Source organism: Apteryx rowi, unplaced genomic scaffold (assembly GCF_003343035.1).
Source record: "Apteryx rowi isolate R43461 unplaced genomic scaffold, aptRow1 scaffold_210, whole genome shotgun sequence".
NCBI lineage: Eukaryota > Metazoa > Chordata > Aves > Apterygiformes > Apterygidae > Apteryx > Apteryx rowi.
In genome coordinates this window covers 1,231,655-1,239,367 of record NW_020448420.1, presented here as the reverse complement: position 1 = coordinate 1,239,367, position 7,713 = coordinate 1,231,655, and the positions used below count along the sequence as shown (strand labels likewise).

Below are 7,713 nucleotides of genomic sequence, written 5' to 3'. Positions count from 1 at the left end.
TTCCCGTCTCTAGCTTTCCCGTCTCTAGCTTTCCCGTCTCTAGCTTTCCCGTCTCTAGCTTTCCCGTCTCTAGCTTTCCCGTCTCTAGCTTTCCCTTACTCGTATGCATGAGCAACTGTACTCGTGTTCCATACTGAAGGGCATTTTTAATAGGATTGTAGCTTTAGCTCTGCTGGATTGAGGCTTTAGCCCTGATTATGTAATGGCTAACCAGGTTTTAACTGTAGTGGTGATTACAAAGGTAGTCAAGTTCAGATCATTAATAATATTTCTTTCCACTAGTTGATCTGAACCTCAGTGTTTTCAACTGTAAGGAGGATCTGCTTTATTTGCAAGAGATACTGAGTTTTATTTCATTCTCAGATGTGTTTTTGTCCAGTCTGTTCAGGTGATGGTCTCTTCCAGGCTGAAGTTGTTTCTGTCTGTAAGTTAGTATGATGAGGCTTCAGCCTCCACACAGCCCTTTAGAGCTAGTACAGCATGTGTTAGAGATGATTTAAAAAAACAAACAGCCCCCTTTTGAAAGTCTTTCAGAAATTAAACTGGATACAAGAAATAGTAAAGAACAGTTCTTTATATTTCTGTCTCCCAGCAGACTTGCCCAAGACTCTGGCTTGTTTCCTAGTATTTTTGTACTTGGCATAAATCTGTGTAATTGATGTTTGAAGATCAGCTTAATGATAGACATAGTGCTAGCCACAAGTACGATAATGGAAAGGGAACAGATCGGGGTGGGAAAGTAACGTTTGCAGTATTAGAGAGTTCCTTTCCACTGTTTAGTACAGATATTAGAGGATTTCTAAATGTGCCCTGCTTTTTGCATTGTACATGATTAAATACTTTTTGGGCTGAAGAGGACAGTAAATGGCCTGTAATGACTTGGACAGATAAATTAATCTCTAGGCAAAGATACTACCAGTTAATCCATTCACTGTCAAACCATCCAAAAAATGAAATCTGAGATAATCAATTGAAAATTTCCAGGGAAGGTATATTTAAGGATTAAATGTACAATTAAACTAAAAGTAGAATTAAATGATGATAAGCCTGCTACAGCAGCACTGATAGACAATGACTTATAATAATCTAACTAATCTTGATTCTTTTTTTTTATAGCTTTCTGCAATAGTTACTGTGTCAGCGAGTAATCTCTAGTAAAACTGATTATGCAAATAATTTATACAAATTTACCTCCAGCCAAAGCCCTTATACTTTGAGTCACTCCCACCTCCGTAAGGTATGCATTCCACCTACTCTTTATATAATGTGTGGATATGTATTTGAAAGTAATATTCTACTTATAATAAAAAAAAAAAGCTTTAATACAAAATCTGCATGTAATTTGAATAAATATGAGGCTCTAATTCATGTGGCATTCCATAATTACTAGTGAAATTCAATAAGGATTTATCATTGGCATATAAGCTATTCAGATTCCCTTGCAGTATGGTTTAAAAACTGAATTTAAATGGATCAATTGCTTGCTTTGTTCATCATAAAACCCATGCTCTCTGCAAAGCTAATAACTCCAAAGCCAATGTTAATTTTATTTGAGGATTGTGTGCTGATTGATTTGTTTTGTGTTCTTGGTTTTATTTCTCAGTATGTTAATATATGTGGGTTCGGTAACACTGTCCATTAGTAAGCTTACCTGACCCATCTCATTAAGACTGCCAGTAACTTTGCTAGACTTTAATAAGTTGGGCTGAACTCTTCTATTCCTAGTGTTTATCTCAGGTTGGAATTGCTTTATCTTTCTCAGTAGAGCATCATCCAAACAGGCTTTAGGTGTTCCAGCTGGTCTGGCTAGAAGAAACTTAGGTTTTCTGCCTGTGATGATGAATTCCAGTGCTTCTTTATTTGAAAAGCCCTAGATTTTGAAAGAATTGGGATGAAAGTATCTAAGAATAAAATTTTGCCTCAGCTGAGGAACTGGGTAAGAGGAGGTGAAAGAGGCAGGACTCTTCTGCATTGGAGTGTAGGCTAGAAGAGACCACGTTTGGGGAAACAGCCAGAAATGTGTGCCCACAGGAATGCAGTCTCCTTCGCAGTCTCCTTCACAGTCTAAGGTGGAGTAAGTGATTTATGAGGTTGAGAACAAATCTTTGAAGCTTTTCAAGGAGAGTTTTCCAGAGGCTCGAGAATTTAGCCATATGAAAGATGACAATCCACTAGGCTCAGTTTATTTCACTTATAGATGAAGTGTTCTCCTGAGGTGATTTATTTTATTTTGAAAGACTTAAGACTTAAGCCTCTTTTTTTTTTTTTTTTTTTTTTTTTTTTTTGCATGTGGCAGCAGTGAGAAAGTGTATAGTGAATGGGGCAAAAAACTGCAGGAAGAGACAGGACAGTTAAATGAGTGTGTTGCCTTGAGGAGGGATTGTTAATACTGCTCGTATTAACATGGCTTTACCATTTTTCCTCTCTTAAAAATATTCTGGCTTGTGATATTGCATGCAAGAAATAACACTACAAGAACTGATTTTGCAGTGTAAATACATATGGATGACTGTAAAGGTTAAATTTGTAGTTGTCCATCTTTTTTTGTCCTCTTTGCATATGTGAATGGCACATTATTAGCTATTCACTAACATTGTGGCTTTTTCTACCATAAATTTGCTTAGCTAGCATACAAAATGATACCCAAGAGAAGAGAATTAAGAGCTGGCTGAATGACTTCAGATCTATTACTGCCTAACTCTTCAGTTCCTTGGCTTTGCAAACAGACTTATGATAGAATCCTAGAAAGTTTAGGCTGGAAGGGTCCTCCGGAGATCGTGCAGTTCAATCCTCTGCTCAGAGCTGGTCTAATTAGATCAGGTTTCACAGGGTCATATCCAGTCAAATCTTAAACACTTTCAAGGATCCTCTGATCAGGTAGTTGTGGATAGCAATGAGGTCTCCTCTTAGTCTTTTCTTAAGGCTGAACAAGCTCAGTGCTCTCAGCCTCTCCTCAAATATCATTTTCTACAGCTCTGACCATCTTGGCGGTCCTCTGTTGGGCTCACTCCATTATGTCAGTTTTTCTTGTCCTGGGGATCCTGCATCCAGTTTCGGGCTCCCAAGTACCAAATGAAAGGGACGAATCACTTTGCTGGACTGTGCTTTACTAATACAGTCCAGGATGCAGTTGGCTTTCTTTGCTGCAAGGGTGCACTGCTGGCTCATGTTCAGCTTGCCACCTACAGCCACCATGTCCTTTTCTGCAGAGCTGTTTCCCAGATGGTCAGCCCCCAGCCTGTGTTGTTGCATGGGGTTATTCTATCCCAGATGCAAGACTTTGCATTTGCTTTTGTTGAACTTCATAAGGTTCTTGTCAGCTCATTTCTCTAGCCTGTCAAGGTCCCTGTGAATAGCAGCCCTGCCCTCCAGTGTATTGACTGCTCTGCACAATTTGGTGTTGTCTGCAAACTTGCTGAGGCTGAGCTCTGTCTCGTTATCCATATCATTAACGATGATTTCCAATACTGTTTACAGTACTGAGCCCCAAGATACACCACTGATTACTGGCTCCCAGCTGGACCTTGCACCAGTGATCACAACTCTTTGAGCCTGGTAGTCCAACCAATTCTCCAGCCACCTTATTATCCACTCTGACCAATTTGGTGATAGGGAGACTTGGAGACTGTGTCAAAAGGCCTTGTTAAAGTCAAGGTATACAGCATCCACTGTCCTCCCCTTGTCCACAGCTCCAGTCAGCTCATCACAGAAAGCAATGAGTGATTTGCCCTTTGTAATTGCATGCTGGCTGCTCCCAATCACCTTCTTGTCTTTCATGTGTTTAGAAATGTCTCCTAAGAGCATTTGCTCCATAAGTTTCCCAGGAACTGAGGTGAGGCTGACCAGCCCGTAGTTCCCTGGATCCTCCTTCCTGAAGATGAGTGTGACATTTGTCTTTTCCCAGTCATCATGAACCTCCCCCAGTTGCTGTGACCTTTCACAGATGTTGATAGCATGCTGATAGGTGAGGTTGTAGTGGGTTTCTGAAATAGATGAATGTGTGATCCAGCAGGAGCTTGCAGGCAAGGACAGAGAGATGCAGTGAGCCCCTGGGTCTGTACTATGTTCTTTGTTTACCAAAGTAACAAAGTAAATTAGTTTACTCTGAGGAATGAGCTTTTGTGTTGATGCTTAGTTACCTATTGCAGTTGCATGGTATGATGTCTTAGGAAAATAACCGACTGTGCTCTGCTGAATCATTGTTGTGAACTAGGATGAGAATGGAGTTGGATGATTCAAAGCAAAAATTACTGGTGTTTACTACATGGTACCTAGCTCTCGCAGCTGACAGATTCCTTCATGGATCTGTGTGCAGTGCTTCTCTTCAACTGTTAGTCCTCCATTTCTCCCTTTTTCCTAAGCAACATTTCTTGAAGTAGAGGGAATAGTTGTAGGGAGGCACAAATACACCTTTCCTGGGTACTGGGATTCAGAGTAAATGGGAAGTCTGCATTTTTCTTTAAGCATCACCAAGGGCTATGTGGCAAGAACATCTTTTATCAGGGGAACTCATTGTGGGAGTAAGAGGCAAGTTGCTCCTGAGCATCCCAAGGGCCTCATTCTAGAGACGATCCCTTTTCATTCAGGGGCAAGTCTAGAGAGTAAAGGCTTCTGCTCTTTACTTTCCACCATACTGCTCTTAGTCTCCCACACTGGCCCGCAGCTCAGTGCACTCTTTTGTCTTTGGCTCCTTAAGGGATTGTAGGTATGTGACTTCCTGACCCCTCAGAATCCCCAAAATCCTGCCTGGCTGGTGATGGGAATCTGTGCTACCATGCTGGGCGGTTTGTAAGCTTATAAATTCTGAGTAATTTGTCTTTGGTAGTGTCAGATGCTGTATTTATAGTCATATATATTTTTTAAAAACTTGATTCACAAAACAAAAATGAACATCTTTCAGGAAAATTTTCTTCATTGTTATCTGTTGCAATAGGAATAGGCTTTGTTAAAATTGTTTATTATGTAATACTGAATTATTTTTGTTTGCCTAGGTTAGCATAAAATTTACTATTGTGATTTATGCTAGGCTTTAAGACTTTTTTTGCCTCAACTTAGGACAAGTCTGTGGGGCTTTTCTCTTTAAGCATTTTTTTTTTCCTAATCTCATGTTGCTGTTCCTTTTCCTCTTCTCTGATGATACCAGTGATGAAAAAAGCTTGTTTCCAATTCTTACTGAGTGTATGCAGTGCATATTGCAAGTCTCCTTGTGTGTTAGCATTCAGATTAAACAGTACTGTAATTCAGTAGCTCTCATTCCATGGAAGATGCTCACAAGATGTGTGGATGCTGCAGGGCTTTGGGCTGCACTGGGTAGGAAGAAGGGAAGCGATCAGAGAGCAAGATAGGAGCTGTATTTCTAAAGCTACTGAATCTCCCTGGCAGATCTCCTTCCTTCCTTACCTGTCTGCACCGGTGCTGGGAGCTTAGCGGTTTCCTCTGGGAAATAGGGTAAAATATCCAGGCTGGTGAGAAGGCTGCTGGAGTGGGATGTGACCCTCATAAACTGGCCTGTATTGGAGGTGTAGCACAGCTTTAAGGGATTGGAGCAAGGGTAGTGAGTCATCTTTTACTGAATAGTGGCCCTGAACTCAGATGTGTTTTATGGAGAGTAGGTGGTCTTGCTTATTTAAGGGTAGCTTGTGCTAAAAGTATATTACTGTTGGGCTTCAGTACAGTGTTTTATGTGATACCACACTGGAAATAATTAATTTAACTGGGGAAGTTTGAAATTATTTAAAGAGTAGTTAGGTAGATAATGCTCCACTGAAGAGATGGTAAGAGATGCTAAAACCATTTGATTGTGCTATAGCTATGGCCAACAGAAGCATTTCAAAGTACAGATCTTCTCTGAGGAGTCAGATGCTGGCATCTGATTACCTTTTGCTGTGGAATCTTTACTTGGGAATTAGCTGCTTTTCAGCTAACTTTCAGAATTGAGTTTATGAAATCAAAACTTGCAAGAGGAATGAAGATGTTTATGTTCACATTGGAAAAAGGGTTGTCCAACAAATGTGACTTGGTGCATAACAAGATTACAATATTATAAGTAACCCTGCTGAGGGTGCCTGTGTTCAAAAGGATGCTGTGTCACTAATGATTGCTTTTTTCCTTAAGAAAAAATAATTACTAGTTAGTTTCTATCATGTTTTTGGAAGGCTTCTACAGGCTACACTGCAGCATAAACATAGATATTTTGTGTCTCATGCCACACACATTTTTTTCCTGTTTTTTAAGCAGTGAGCCAACCCTTTTTCTTAAATCTCTCCCCTTGCCTGGTTCTCATCCCTGCTATAATGTGTATTTTATCCGTAAATGTGGTCATAGGTCAGAGTGAAAACACAACTGCAGTGTAGGAAAGGGAATTTTTTGAGCTTGTTCTGTATGTATAAAAAGACTCTGTTCCCAGAGATGCTGCTCCAAAACATTAACAAAAATAGTGTCAGTGAAGCTCCTAAAATACTGAATATCCAGATGAAGTTCTGGCCTTCAGGAGCCTGGCAGACTGTTTTGGGGGTGAAGGAAAAAGATTGCTGACCTGTCTGCCACCTAAGATACAGGTGTATTGATTATTTTTCTTGGCTTGTATCATCTATATGCTTCAGTTTGTCTACATCTACTAAGTATTACTATCAGGATGTATTTCTACAAAATGGCTTTGCTTACAGCCTTCGCGGTGAAGGGTCCACTGAAGAGAGCAAGTTATTAGTGTGTTCAGTAAATGGCTCAGCTATTGCACGTTGTATCCAATTAATCTCCTGTGGTATTCAGAGATTGTCCACATTGCCACACTTTGATCCTTGCACTTCTCCCTAGCTGGAGAGATTTTCTAAACATCTAGGTTTGCTTAGTATATTCTAATTTCAAAAACAAACAAACCCCCCCCCCCAAAAGATGTGTATATTTTATCCATTGAGATTTGTTTCAGTCATTCAGAAAACTATTTAGGAGCTGTATTTTCACTGAAGCCCTGCATTGTCAAACATGAACGACAGGCTTGGTAAGAAATGACTTTCTGGGCACTTCGGAAGCATTCTTTCCTGATGCAAACTTTTTATGCCAAATACTCTATGCTTTTACCGTCAATGATGAACCATGTACTTGGGGTTATGGAAAAGCTTCAAACCTTTCTCTTCCTTTTCCCCCTGTTCCAACCCAATGGCAGCAGTCACTTATCTCCAGATAGATATAGCCAGATTATTTTTCTTGGTATGCGTAACTTAATAATCTTAGTTTTCATGCAATTAGATAAGTAGAAAATCTGCCTCTTACACCCTTCTACCTTCATGTAGTCGGAGGAATGAAGTGTTCTGCCGATTGGAACTAGATGTAGGTGACTATAGTGGAGCAAAGAGAAAGAGGTAATTTTTCTGACACGCTGTTGTTGTGTCTAAGTTCCAGCTTGCTCACTTTTTTTTTTTTTTAATTGTAAAGTCCTCTTCTGATTGTCATCCTCTGTTACCTGCTTTGATATTTTAAGGGTTATCTTAACTCTAATTTTGATTCATTGATATTATATCTAAGGTATAATGATTGAATGCTAGGGAAAGGTTCATTGCTTTGTTTTTCTTGAGGTGGATTTTTTGCATGTCAATACTGTGGCAAAACTTTTCCTAGCAATTAGAGTAAAAGCTACTGACGGACATAGTAGAGGAATCAGCCTCTATGAAATACCGCTGAAGTTTGAGTACATTGAGCCACCTACTTTTGCTGCTT

General features: G+C 39.8%; 1 protein-coding gene across 1 annotated transcript in view; it reads left to right on the top strand.

Moving 5' to 3' along the window:
* Positions 1–7,713, top strand: part of OSBPL10 (oxysterol binding protein like 10) — a 121,503-nt gene that overhangs the window by 81,375 nt on the left and 32,415 nt on the right. The window lies entirely within an intron of this gene.